The 14,973-nt window shown below is 39.2% G+C and overlaps 1 long non-coding RNA gene across 3 annotated transcripts in view; it reads right to left on the reverse strand.

The window, feature by feature from the left end:
- LOC119944821 overlaps nt 1-14,973 on the reverse strand; it is a 39,730-nt gene that overhangs the window by 14,791 nt on the left and 9,966 nt on the right. For all 3 annotated transcript variants that reach the window (XR_005455967.1, XR_005455968.1, XR_005455969.1), the window contains one exon: nt 155-204. This is a non-coding gene — a long non-coding RNA (uncharacterized LOC119944821). The remainder of the gene's footprint in view (nt 1-154; nt 205-14,973) is intronic.

The raw sequence follows: 14,973 nt of genomic DNA on the forward strand, positions 1-14,973 counted from the left end.
AAACCAAATAGTGCATTTCCTAATTCTGTTTTAGAAGACAGAAAATAAATGTTACTGCTACGCATTATGACCACGGGACTCAACATCTAAAAAGGGATGGGGCCAAATGATAAAAGATGGGTGAGTTAGATGAGGAAATAAATCAGTGAATTACCTTCCCAAGACTGACCATCAACTGTTTTTCAAGGAGCTCTGTGGGCAAGCCTGAAAGTTAACAGAATCGGAATGAGATGAACAAAAAGAAAACTCTCAGTGCTTTTGTTCATGTACAGGCCAAGCAGTAATATGAAATAAACACAAAAGCCAGATTGCATCTATCTTTGTCTTTATGTAAATAATTAGCAAAATATCCTTTCTGTTTATATCCTGTGTTGCTCAAGCAGGCTTATTTGTGCGGGGAAGAAACTGCTGCGTTCTCAGTACAAGCCAAGCACATCCTATAAATTCTAGAGTCCAAGGAAAATTTATCTTGGCAAGAGGTCTGTTCAAAAAATCAGCATGTGGAACGCAGAATGCTCAGTGTTTGTGAGACACCCGCTCCCTCACTCCCCCCAACACACATCTTAGCCAGACCTGCTTTAGGACAATTCCTTCTGTCCCTCCTGTCTCTTTACCAAATACCTTTACTGCGGCTGTTGGGAAACTGCTATGCATCTTTTCTTAATGTATGAATGAAGGAAATTGTTTGTTTTCCCTCTTAAACAAACATATTTCCAACATTTATTTGTAAACAGACAAACATATTTCCAACATTTATTTGTTCACGGATTGAAAACAAAGAAATTTGGGGTATTTTTAATGTCTCATTGACTTTGCCACCAAGAGTAATTACCCCGGGCCTCTTTAATTTGGGCACCAGACTTTTTGTAATGTTTGTGGGAGTGTTGTTAATGGAATATTCATATTTGGAATCTCAGAGCAAAACAAACTTTATTCTGTTTTACTCCATTTAGAAGATTGCTGGAGGAAGTCAAACTCTTGGCAAAAAGAGAAAGAATGAGGAGAGAGAGAGAGAGAGAGAGAGAGAGAGAGAGAGAGAGAGAGAGAGAAATAGAGAGAGGAAGAGAGATCTGTCCATACATGGGTATTTTTCTGAATCTGCCTTCCCCTTCCCGGTTTTTCACAGGAAGACGCAGATGCCTCTTCATTCCGCACCCAGGCAGCTGTGGTACATGAAACTAATTTTCAGTGTCCGAAAGGGAAACCTCAAGGAAAGATGTGGCCATCCGTTTTTCAAAATGTCCAGCCCAGCTTTGACGTGTAGTAAATAAGTGGACTTTTGAAACTCATCTCAGCTGATTCTTGTTCTCTGGTAAATGCACTCAGCAGAGTGCTTATTATTCCCTGGGACAAGAACTCTTCCAAATGCTCAGTGATCAGAGGAAGCATTATCTAGCCTTATGCAAAAGCTGTTAATTCAGAACAGCACTGTCAAGTGACACCAGGACTTGTGGGATAGTTGAGTTTTTAAAGAACTCAAAGCAGGAAGGACAGCAGGAATGCTGAAACAGGAAATGGCTTGGATAGCAGTGAGGACATTATGTGGCGTATGTTTAAGTTAGCATGTGAAAAGCCAGCATTCCCAATCCACTCATCACGGGGACTGGGATTCCCACCCCAGTTTGCCTGGAACGCAATGTAAGGCAGCGTTCTCTTCCTCTAGCTGTCAATCTTTCTGCTAGCTGTTTTGCAGGTTGTGAAAAAAGACATGCTCCTGTTTGGAGTGTGTGGGTGAGAGATCGTGCTTTGGCAAATTAGACTAAATGGAAAAATGAGCTTTTTTCTCTGTGTTTACACTACAGCTTCCTCTCTTAATTTTACATCTCTATGCACATGAGTAGCAACTGAGACTTGACACTGCCATCTTTTTGAGCATTCGTGTCTTACCACATTACAGATGTGAGTACACGTGCGGCTGGGTGAATTTGATTAATCGTTGCCCATCCTCAGAATTTTAAATAATCGTGTCATAAAATATTCGTACTTCTACATATGAAGTGCATAGAAATTTGAGTTGACATAATGAACATGGTTGATGTAACGTGTGAAAGTTCAGGATTCCCATCATTCTATATGTTGACTTCTTCTGATACTTTCTAGCTGCATCAGCAAAAGCATGACCCCAGGAGAATTAGAAAAAAGTATATTTTTATACTGAACCATTTTTTCTTCAAACTTTCTCAAAAATATTCAACTTTGGTCAGAGAACATAAAGGCGGAAAGATAATTTTTCTAAAAGTTTTAAGCTTCTTGAAATGATCTTGAAACTTTACCTATAGATTTTTATTTCCAAAAGTTCACTAATATGCTCAAAGTCAAAAGAATAGAGCACAGGCCTGGGTGTCAGAGACCCTGCTTCTAATTCCAGCTCTGCCACATGCCTGCTGGGTGACCTTGGAAAAGTCATTTAACTTCTCTGGGCCAAAATTTCCTTATCTGTTTAATGGGGAGTCAATACCTGTTCCTTCTGCTTCTGAGGTTGAGCCCCATATGGGCAGGGATGGTGCCCAAACTAATTAACTTGTATCTACACTAGTGCTTAGTTCAGTGCTTGGCACATAGTAACTGCTTAACAAATACCATAATGTATGTTACTAATATTATTATTATTTACTGTAGAACAGCTTTGACTGCATTGTAATAAAAATGTCATTTATGTTCATCTATCAAATATAAATGTTCTGTTACTTAAGGAAATACCTATGCTAAAAACAAGGAAAGGGTCCAGAAGAAATTCAGGGAAGAGATAAACAGTGTTGTCTAGTGGAAAGAGCACAGGCTTGGAAGTCAGGGGGCCTGAGTTCTAATCCCAGCTCTGCCATTTGCCTGCTGTGTGACCTTGGGAAAGTCAGTTAACATCTCTGTGCCTCAGTTCTCTCATCTGTAAAACTGGGTTAAATCCTCCTCCTTCCAATTTAGACTGTATACCCAATGATTTGATTATCTTATATCTACCCCAGTGCTTAGAACATTGCTTGATACATAGTAAGCACACAAAAAATGCCATTAAAAAAATTGTAAGTGTGGAAGAAAAGGGTGGACGAGGAAAGTGGACACAAAATAGCCAAAAAATGATGAAAAATGTATATGACTCCCCTCCTCTAAATTTGTAAGTTTGTTGTGGGCAGGGAACATGTCCACCAACTCTCTTATACTACTCTACTGTATTCTTCCAAACTCTTAGTACAGTACCCTGCACACAATAAGAACTCAATAAAAAGAGTTAATTGATTCAACTAAATGCATCTGCGCCTTTTACATTGCACAGGATTTTTTACAAGTTACTTTTTTTCATTATCATGATCCTTTTGCTTAGGACACAGGAAAAAGATGACCCAGGATAATCAATCAACCAATCATAGTATTTATTGATTATCTACTGAATATGAAGCACTATTCTCCTTGAGGGCAGGGATTTTGTCTACCATCTCTGTTGTATACACTTTCTCAAGTACTTGGTACAGTGCTCTGTACACTGTAAGTACTCAATAGATGCCACTGAATCACTGATTGATGATTGTTCTAAGCATTTCCATAATCCCTGATGTAAATTTGAAGCCTATTGCTTCCCAGTGTTTCTGGTCAATGAAATTCCCAACACAGAGGAAAAGAGTTGTGGCCATATCTACCTCACAACCCCTACTTACTGAAATCAATGGAAATGGGGGGAAGGGATCTAAGAGGCCACTTCTTCGGTGTCCTATGTGATGGCACATGCCGGAGTTTGGTGTCCTGCCCTCGCCATGCTTAATGGAAATTATGTAGTAGAATTTTGCCTGCATTCCAAAATGCCAGGGACACATTATGAAAAGAAGGGGGAAGGAGAGTACAATATAAAATTGTTATTCCAGGGAGGTCCTTTGGCTTACTTTTTGCCAAGGAATTGTACCAAAAAGAAAACAAAGGAGGGAAAGCAACCTGTCACAAGGAGAGGACCGAGTGAATAGTCACAACAAAAAACCCCAAAGCATTGAGATCTCCTGTAGCTGCAGGAAGATGGGCAACAGCATTAACTTTTATACACAGGATTCCCATTGCGGTAAATGAAAATGAGTCAACTGATGATGTTTCCTGCCCAAAAACAATCAAAAGGCTCTGATTCTATATAATAATAATAATTGAGATATTTGTTAAGCACTACTATGTACCAAGCACTGTTCTAAGTGCTGGGGTAGATACAAGGTTATCAGGTGGGACCCAGACCCTGTCTCACATGGGGCTCACAGTCTTAATCCAAATTTTACAAATGAGGTAACAGTCACCGAGAAGTTTAGTCACTAAATGTGACAGAGGGAGATTTTTAATGAGGAAGGAATCCTTAGTCATGGAATTGAGTGGGAACCCAATGATAGTTGGTAACATAAATGTACAGCCACATCAGAGCCAGAACATTTTTCTCTACTGGAAAGACTGGAATTTCAGAGTTGACATAATTATTTTGAATAATAATTCTAATTGTTTCCCTAGTGCTACTTAAATTTTGGCAACTCTATCCAGAGTAAGGAGGATATAAACATTATTAAGGAATTACATAGCCTCATCCATAAACTAAATGCTCCCTTAGTTGCTTCAGAATTAATGCAGCTCTAAACACTTGCTAGTAGGATTGGGTCCATTTACTTCATTTATATTTCCAGTTTGCCAGTAAGATATTTAGTAGATAATGACACTAGAAAGTTGTTCAAAAAAGAAAATTAGAGACCAAGATGATATTCTACTATGATTCCTCACTGATCAACTAGCAAGATTGATGTTTTACATTCATTCAGTCGAGCCTTTCAGGCCAAAGGCAACCTTTTCTGGAAAGCAAATCACAGCCTTAACAGTTACTGTAGCAATGATGACTGAGAATTTACCTTTTTATTCCTTTGGGGGCAAGGTTGATTCTAGAACCTTCTGACCCCTCTGGCCTTTCACAAAAGACCCTGAGCCCAAGTTAACAGATTCCTTCTGGGATAAATTAACTTTGCAAACCTGGTTAGAAAAAGATGGGATTTTCTTTTAGGACATAAGAATCTTATTAAAGGGTGGGAAAAGCTGAAATTAAGAGACCCAAGGTTGTGGTAGGAAGGAAAAAATTGTCCCCTTTCCCAGGGAAAAAAAAAAGGTTTGGTGCATGTTTTATAAATTAGCTCCATAATTTCCTAGTTAAAGCTGTTGACCCTTAAAGAGACCACAATTACCCAAGAGTTGACAGGGAAGATTACAGTTTGTTTGAGGATATGTTTACTGGCCAGCTTATTGGATTTCTCGCTATTTTCACACACTTCAGCTTAGCTGTGGGGCCATGATATCACAGGTATGTAAGGAAACTGAATTGAAGAGAGATTCTAAAAGCACAACATGGAGAACTTGAACAGAAACTCCAGAAAGTCTGAGGAAAAGAAAAGAGAGGAGAAAATAACATTTTATGAACATAAATAAATACTATGTCTGGTCCAGTCCATCAGTATGTCTCTGACAATGACAAGTTTGTTCAGAGGAAGAGTAATGCTCACCTCAGGGTTATTGAATTTTAGACTGTGAGCCCACTGTTGGGTAGGGACTGTCTCTATGTGTTGCCAATTTGTACTTCCCAAGCGCTTAGTACAGTGCTCTGCACATAGTAAGCGCTCAATAAATACAATTGATTGATTGATTGATTGATTGAATAAATGCAGTTCATTCATTCATTTATTCAATCATATTTATTGAGCACTTACTGTGTGCAGAGACTGCTACGTGCTTGGGAAAGTACAATACAACAATAAACAGCTACATTCTAGAGCTGAGGAGACAGATATTAATATAAATAAATAAATTACAGGTATGTACACAAGTGTTGTGGGGCTGGGAAGGGCGATGAACAGAGGGAGCAAGTCAGGGTGACAGGGTGATGCAGACGGGAGTGGGCAAGAGGAAAGGGGGACTTAGTCAGGGAAGGCCTCTTGGAGGAGATGTGGTTTCAATAAGGTTTTGAACGGGGGGAAAGTCATTGTCGGATTGGAGGAGGAAGAGCATTCCAGGCCAGAGGCAGGACATGGGCGAGGGATGGATGGTGAGATAGATGACATGCAGATTGGATTGTAGTGGGAGAGTAGCGAGGTATGTCATACCCATTCTTTCACTTAACACCTTGCTTATAAAGCATTGGCAGAATTAGGAACATTCTGCTGACACCATGAGGGTCTGGGTGTACTGTGATTTCAGAAGAAATGGTTGTCCACAAGGCTTGGACACAATGAATAGTCCAGCGTGATTCAGTTTACCTTAATGAGGTGTTCTGCAAGATCACAGTCTCCCCACTATAGAAGAACTGGGTGCATTATCTAATACCCTCAGCGATTCTCTCTACATACCTAACTTCCCTCTAGAAACCCATCATGAATATCTAGTACATGAATTCCTTCAAAATCTTCCTTACTCTACTGACATTTGCAGCAGGCACAATTTCCTATGGCAACAAAATTCCAAATGCTTACCACTCACTGTGTGAAGAAGAGTTTCCTTTTGTTTGCTTTGAGCCTACCACTTTCAAGCTTCAGTGGATGCTTCCTTGTCCTGGTGTTATGGAATTTGGTTAAAAACAAGTCTGTGTTTGCCCTGGACACTCCCTTAATGATCCTGTAAACTTCAGTCATGCCGCCTCTCAGCCTTCTTGTTTCCTGCTTAATACTTCCACTAAACTGAATATCTAATTCTGAATGCTAAATGTTTATTAAATTGTTCCTTAAGTTTGATCAATCTAAACTGGAAATGACCCAGCAAAGGAGAAAAAGGAGATGACCCTGCCCACCTACATGATGAAAGGCAAACATTCAGTTAACCAGAATCAATTTTACACCCAAAAATCTCTTCTTGGAGAGAATTGAGCATGGCTTGAGATAAAAGGAGAAATCCAGGAATTCCATTCCCCAGTTTTCTCAGCATTCCCAGAGTGCATGGCTTGGCCATCTAGTATTGTGAATACATGTATATTTTTAATCATTTTTAATCATATTTGAAGAATATTTCTCAATCAAATTAAGAAGAAGAATCAAATTGTTTAAAATTGGTTTGGTTAGTATTTTTAAACATCCTAAACTTTTATGTACTCCCCCCCAACCCTCACGCCGACCACAGCACTTATTTACACATCTTTATATCTGATTGCTTCCCCCACCTGTTATGTACTCAACTGTTTTTTTTAATACCTGTCTCCCCTGATAGATTGTAAGATCCTTGAGGGCAAGAACACTTACTATTTTACTCTCCCAAGCCCTCAGCACAGTGCTCAGCACATGCAAATCACTCAGTGAATACTACTGATTGATTGATTGGCTCATTCTAGCCAGAAAAGAACAAAAAGTAAGAAACCTTGACACTGTTGCAAATTTAATTCAGCAGAGAGTTAATTACATGGCTAAACAGTTCCCAAAATAACTGAAAATGATTTTTAAAGGAACACTCTCAACCTTAAATCTATCCCAGTGCTTGAAACAGTATTTGACACAGAACAAGCACTTTAAAGACGATAATAACAACCAGAAATGCTTGGACAACCCTTTATAATTTACAGTAAAAACTCAGACCTGGGCTTATCCCTGACTAAAAGAGAATTCAAATTAAAAAACTGACTTGATTTTCTGTCCAAGTTGAGTGACATAAAAAGTAAACCAGCACCCTAATCAATTAATAAATCACATTTATTGAGCACTTACTGTGTGCAGAGCATTTTACTAAGTGCTTGAGAGAGTACAATGTAACAGGGTGGGTAGACATTGTCCCCTGCCCACAATGAGCTAAACAGTCCATCTAGAGATAGATGGAGACAGACACGAATATTTAATAGATTAAGTTACAGGTATGAACACATGAGCTATGGAACTGATGGAGAGGTCCATAAAGGGTGTAAGGAGTGGGAGAAGGGGAAATGAGGGCTTAGTTGGCGAAGGCCTGTTGGAGGAAATGTGTTTTTGAACACAAAGTTCCTAAAAACATCCCTTTTTAATAGCTGTTAATATCTCAGGAAAGGAATCTGTCTTCAAACAAGAGTCCCACAGTTCTCATCCTTCCATTTAACTACAATTCTGTACTTCCTATGAACTTTAAAGGATAATTTGCCTGCCGGAAGCCTGCATTTGTGGAAGGGATGAGAATTGGGCATAAAATGTGTTTCAAAGAAGGAATCTCTTCAACAAATTTTGGTGTGTATAGTGAAGTCATGTTTTCAAATAGACCGCCCTGTTTCATCCTTCATGTTATTTTTCCAAATCTCATTGCCAATATTATTCTTTGCTAGGTTGAAATTCTTAAGGCTCCAACAGCAACAGAAGACTACATCCTCCAAAGTTTTATTACAGTCCTCAACATCAAAAGTTCTAAATAACATTCCATATACTGAAAGATAGTGTTTTAAATTCTTGAGCGGTTATGCACACATTTTTCACCCCAACTAATTTTTCACTATTCAAATATGCACTCATCTGAGCTATTGAAAATTAAATAAACTAGCAAAGTATGGTTCCACAGTGAAAATATCAGGCCTGCTGGAAAGAGAAGCATGCTCCATCTGTTAACCTAAGTGTATAGGTATCTTATCCTTCAGAAACTGATTTTCCATTCTCCCTTTAGTAAATCTTTATTGCTAAGTCCATGCTTGGTAATTATGAAGTCAACCCCAGTAATAATAAAAAAGTTCTTCTTCTTCAAAGGAGATTAGACTTTGAAGATGAAAACCATCTCTATCATTTGGATCTGTATTTGCATTGTATTTGTAGTTGCATTACAGGCAGTGGGTGGACCCTGCTATCTTCTACCTCAGATGAAGATTTCAGCGATTGCTGTTTTAGAGATGTTGGACTGTGTTGTTTTGCAAACACACACTCAAATTCTCCTTTTGGAGGCAGTGCTAAGATACTCACAGGAAGAGGAGTCTGGACTAGGACTCCTCTCTAAGGAAATGACAATTTCCAAAAGAGCAGAAGTCATTTGCTGCTCCCAAGCAGCAACCGAAATAGCAGGCCATCCAGAAGACCTTTCCCTGAACTTCCTATCTGCTCGGGGTGGGAGCTTTTAAAGGATAAAATGGAACATTTTGCTCTCTGCCTCTCTGCTCTCATCTGGTGCCTGAGGTATTTCTGTAATCAATTATCTTGCCATTGTCTCTGAGAATAGGTCTATATGCACATGTGGATAATCCTTTGCCACCTCCTTCACTTGGTTAACTTCTGTGGGAGAAATTCAGGCCAGAAAAAACAGTTCGGGAACTTTCCCATTATCTGTTTTCCCTTTCTCTATGAATTTCAGTCCTCCTCTGAATTAAACTTTAGCTTGTGAATATGTACTACTCTTTTAAGATATGTACAATGCTCGATGCTTCTAAAGAGCCCCTCCCAGTTGAGAAGCAGCGTGGCTCAGTGGAAAGAGCGTGAACTTGGGAGTCAGCGGTCATGGGTTCAAATCCCAGCTCAGCCCCTTGTCAGCTGTGTGACCTTGGGTAAGTCACTTAACTTCTCTGGGCCTCAGTTACCTCATCTGTAATATGGGGATTAAGACTGTGAGTCCCACGTGGGACAACCTGATCACCTTGTATTTCCCCCAGCACTTAGAACAGAGCTTTGCACATGGTAAGTGCTTAACAAATATCACCATTATTATTATTTAAAGAACCTGTTAATGCTTCAGTTCCTGTGGATTTGTCTGTACAGAGTGGGATTTCTGATTGTCATCTGAGATTATTTGGCAAGGTTAACATCTAACAAGAGATATTAGATCAGAGTAGAAATACTGACCCATGCCCCCTTCCTCCCCACTGATAAAAACAAACATATCGATATACCACTTAGGGTTCTCACGAAAAATGACCAGATAATGGAAGGTGGGAAGGTAAGGTAATCTGCAATTCTACTACTACTACTACTACTACTTGTCCATAGAGTCGCTATGAATCGGAATAATAATAATAATATTTGTTAAATGCTTACTATGTACCAAGCATTCTACTAAGCGCTGGAGCAAATATAAAATAATCAGATCCCACTTGGGGCTCCCAGTCTACTTAGGAGGGAGAACAGGTATCGAATCCCCATTTTGTAAGTGAGGAAACTGAGGCACAGAGAAGTTAAGTAACTTGCCCTAGATGATACAGTAGGTACATGGTGGAGTTGGAATTAGAACTCAGGTCCTCTGGCACACAGGCCTATATTCTTTCCATTAGACCACACTGCTTCTCACTATTACTAATAGTGCTACAGTCTACAAGAGGGGAGTCCCAGGTAATTTACTAATTTGGAGGACCTTCATATAAACTTTTCATCATTTTTTGGTTGTTTTGTGTCCACTTTTCTCATACACCCTCTTCTTCCACTCTTGCAATTTTTTAATGGCATTTTTTGTGTGCTTACTATGTATCAAGCACTGTTCTAAGCACTGGGGTAGATATAAGACAATCAGTTTGGACACAGTTCTTGCCCCACACAGGACAGTCAGTCTAAATTGGAAGGAGGATGATTTAATCTCCATTTTACAGATGAGGGAACTATGGCACAGAGAAGTTAAGTGACTTGCCCAAGGTCATACAGCAGACAAGTGGCAGAGCTGGGATTAGAACGCAGGTACTTTGATTCCTAGGCCTGTGCTCTTTCCACTAAGTGATGCTGCTTCTCAATGTATATCTGGATGTAGGATCCAGATATACATTTTAGGGGCTGTAATATCTGTATTATTAATCAAGACTAAGATTTAATCAAATCTAAGTGCTGAGCAGAACAGACAAGGTCTAAAGTAGCTTGACTGGTGTAAATCTTGGGATTAACATGGCAATGAGAGAGAGAGAGAGAAAGAAAAAGAGAGAGAGAGAGAGAGAGAGAGAGAGAGAGAGAGAGACTAGTCAGAGAAGGCAGCAGGATCAGGGAGATAGAGCCCTGGGATTTTATGTACTGGAAAGTAAAAAGACCTGTCTTGCTGTTAGACAATGGGCAAATCACTTAACCTTTCTGGGCTGTTCGCATGTCTACAAAAAGAGGGTAATGTTTGTCTCTTCCTTACAGGGTTGTCATGAGGGACTAGTGTGAAAATAATTTATAAAGCACTTAGCGCTGTTTGAAAAAGTATCACTTCAGTACTAAATATTGAACAATCTGTGCTCCCTGCAGAGATCTAAAAACCAGGATGGTCCAATCTGATGGCTTCGTATCTTCATAAGAAATGTGACCCCTTCATTCTCAGTAATTCCAAGATATTACCCCTTCAATTTCAATAAGTTCAAGACCCTAACATGGCCCTGCCTAATGCTGACATCACTAGAATAGCCCCTCTGAATGGAAATACCGAATTCATATAAGAAAACACATCTTGTTCATCATGTTAAAATCTTCAACCAAATCACTACATAGGAGTTTATTCATAAAGAAGTCTGATGATCTGTTTTTCCTGAACTCCTCCCAGGGTTGAATTTCATCGTGCATTTGTTATTCTTTTATTTTCAATTTTACAAACTTTTCTAAACTCTCTGTGTTTGTTCTCCCTCCCTAAACATCTAACTTCTTGAAGTAAAAGAACATAGTCGAGGATCTAAAAATCGAATAAGTGATTGTTTGATAGTTTCTTGCTAACTCTTTAAAGGGCTCTGCAGCTGCTGATGTATGTTTGTGCTGGCTTAGCTGAGCAGAGCCCTGGGAGTTCAGAATCTGATTTCAGAGAAACAGGAGCTAACTTCAAAGAAGAGAGCAACTCTCCCCAGCTGATAGAACTTTTACTGAAAGAAAACAACAATGAAGTAAGAAACACACTGGTAATATCTCCTGTTTCTCCTCTGCAATCCTTCTCAAAACTTTCTTCTCATTTATCTGATTATATACTTCCGCTCCAAGCTTTTCCCAGTAATGGCTTTACCTTATTGTTAGTTTAGGTGCTTAATTTTAGATTTTAGGGTGAGACCACAATGCTTCAAAGTACATTATATTCATGATTAAGAAAAAAAATAACTCCTGTAATTGCAGTAGATCCTGGAAGTCTCTTCAGAAAAGGGAGTCAATTTGGAGAACTTGAGGTTTGTGTTTTTCTTAGCTAATAAGACTATAGACAATAATAATTAGCTTAAATTTTTCCTTTATTCTTGCCATAAAGTTTAAAATGTCAAGGCTAATCTAGTTTATATCCCACTTTTGTTGGGGGAGGGGGTGGATGGAACCAACAAATTGGTCCCCGAGACCTTTATCCCCACCCTTAGTGAAAGGGTAAAAAAGGAAGTGAGAGTCTGGGTTAGTAACCACACATCTGTTTCATGGCTTAAAAATTTGCACAGTTTTCAAACACTAAAGGAGGGAAACACTCATTAGCTGTGACTTTTGAACCTCAAAACCTACTGACCATATACAGGTATACATACATAAAGTATGTATAAATATTCAATGTGTATGTATAGTTTGTATGCAATTAGTACTCAAAGGGAGAATTTATTCATTCATTCATTCTATCATATTTATTGAGTGCTTACTGTGTGTAGAACACTGTACTAAGCGCTTGGGAAGTACAAATCGGCAACATTTAGAGACGGTCCCTACCCAACAACAGGCTCACAGTCTAGAAGGGGTTGAATCTCAATATGAGAATTTTAACATAGAAACTGAGGTACAGAGGAGGAAGGGGATACTTAGGTCCCATTTCTGACTCAACCCAAGCCCCCTGTATTTATTGTAGAATTAATCAATAAATGGTGTTTATTGATCACTTACTGTGTAATAATAATAATAATAATAATAATAATAATAATAATAATAATGGCATTTGTTAAGCACTGTTCCAAGCGCTTGGGGTGATACAAGGTAATCAGGTTGTCCCACACGGGGCTCACAATCTTAATCCCCATTTTACAGACGAGGTAACTGAAGGCACAGAGAAGTTACATGACTTGCCCAAAGTCACACAGCTGACAAGTGGCGGAGCTGGGATTAGAACCCATGACCTCTGACTCCCAAGCCCGGGTTCTTTCCACTGAGCCATGTTGCTTCTCCAACATAGCACTGTGTACAAAACACTGTACCAAAAATATGGGAGACTACAACATGATAGAATCGGTAGACACGCTGTGCCTGGCATGTAGTAAGCACTTAACAAATACCACTATTATTTTTATTATTATTATTATCCCTTTCCACAAGGGGCTCATAACCTAGTTAGGAGATGACAATAAAATAAACTACAGATCAGGGAAAGAGCAGAGTGTGAAGATGTGTACACAAGTGCTCTAAAGGTCTGGGTTGGGTGAGTATCAAAGTGTTTACTGAGTATAGATGCTAGTTCATAGGCAATGAAGAAGGGAGAAAGAATAAGGGAGGTAAATGAGACAAAAGTCAGGGAAGGCTTCCTGGAGGAGAAGTGATTTTAGTAGGGCTTTGAAGAAGGGAATAGTGGTGGTCTGTCAGATAGGAAGGTAGAAGGAGGGCGGGAGTAAGGGGTCACCGGTGAGAGAAACAAGATTGAAATATTAAAATAGGGCCCTGGAATCCTCAGACTTCCTGCAGCACTGGTAAAACATCACAGTGTTTCACCTCCTAACCAAGGAACAGTATCTTTCACAGTTGTAGAAAAACTCCATGAGGCAAAGAGATCAGTTTTCCTTCAGTTACTTTCATGTTTCAGTTACCTCATCTGTAAAACAGGGTTAAGACTGTGAGCCTCACGTGGGACAACCTGATTACCTTGTATCTACCCCAGTGCCTAGAACAGTGCTTGGCACATAGTAAGTGCTCACAAATACCATCATCATCATCATCTTCCTTGCACTCTAAGACTTGTCATACCCAGGTTCCTCAGTCACCTGTGTAACCACAGTCAGAGCCTTTGACCCTGTCCCACTTCAGGAAATTTCCAGTCAGAAAAGAAGCAAAGTTTGGTCACAGAATATACATGCACACTGCGTTTATCTGAAATGCTATCGCATACCATTTTACTACCAATAATAGCAGCATATTTATATTCAGTTGCAACCAATTATAACCCATTTATAACCATTTGTAACCAAATTATAAGCATCCAGGAAGTAACTCTGAACCAAGATGCAACATTGGAAGTGTTCCATGTTTCTCTCAGCTTGCAGAACTGCTTTCTGCTTGATTTTGCTTTGGGTTAATTATAAAAAAAAAACTCAGTTAAATGACCGCATGAACATGATATTTAACCTGAAAAAAAAACCAAGTGGAAAGCAACAATGGAAATCTCACACCTAACACAGAAATCACCCTGAAGTTAATCAGAGAAATTTTGGGTAAATCATCATTGGAAGGAATTGAACCCATGTGGCTCACATCAAAACTCTGATATTTCTGAATACGTATCTATATATATATATATGTATTCTGAAAGGATGCAGATTTCTAAATATTTAGAGGTGCAAATGAAATTTACTTTCTCTAGAAATCCCAGCTGGATCCCCATTAAATAAGACAGCCACTGTTAAGTGATTGCATACTAGGGGTGCAGGGAGATACCTTTCCTTTCTGTCCACTTTCACCATTCATCCCTGGAGAAGCAGTGAGGTTGAGTGGAAACAGCATAGGCCTTGGGGTCAAGGGACTTGGGTTTCAAGCCTGGCTCCAGGACTTGGCTGCTGAACGAACTTGAGCAAATAACATAGCTTCACTGTGCCTCAGTTACCACATCTGTAAAATGGGAACTATATAGCTGTTCTCCCTCTCCCTAAGACTTGAGCCCCATGTGAAACAGGGACTGTTTGTCCTAATTATCTAGTAGCTTCCCCAGCATTTTGTATAGTGCTTGGCACTTGGTGTGCTTAAAAACATTATTATTATTATTATTATTACTATTTTTTATTATTATTCATTCATAAAAGTGTGTATCTGTGGAAGTGAACATGACCTGTATAAATTTCTAATGGAAAGACTTTGGGTAGGAATGATAATAGAAGAAATAGCAGTAATAGTAATAGTAGTAGTAGTAGCAACTATTGACTATTTAGTGTAATGTACTTAAGAAGTACAAATAATGACGTTC

Source organism: Tachyglossus aculeatus, chromosome 23 (genome assembly GCF_015852505.1).
Source record: "Tachyglossus aculeatus isolate mTacAcu1 chromosome 23, mTacAcu1.pri, whole genome shotgun sequence".
NCBI classification, from domain to species: domain Eukaryota; kingdom Metazoa; phylum Chordata; class Mammalia; order Monotremata; family Tachyglossidae; genus Tachyglossus; species Tachyglossus aculeatus.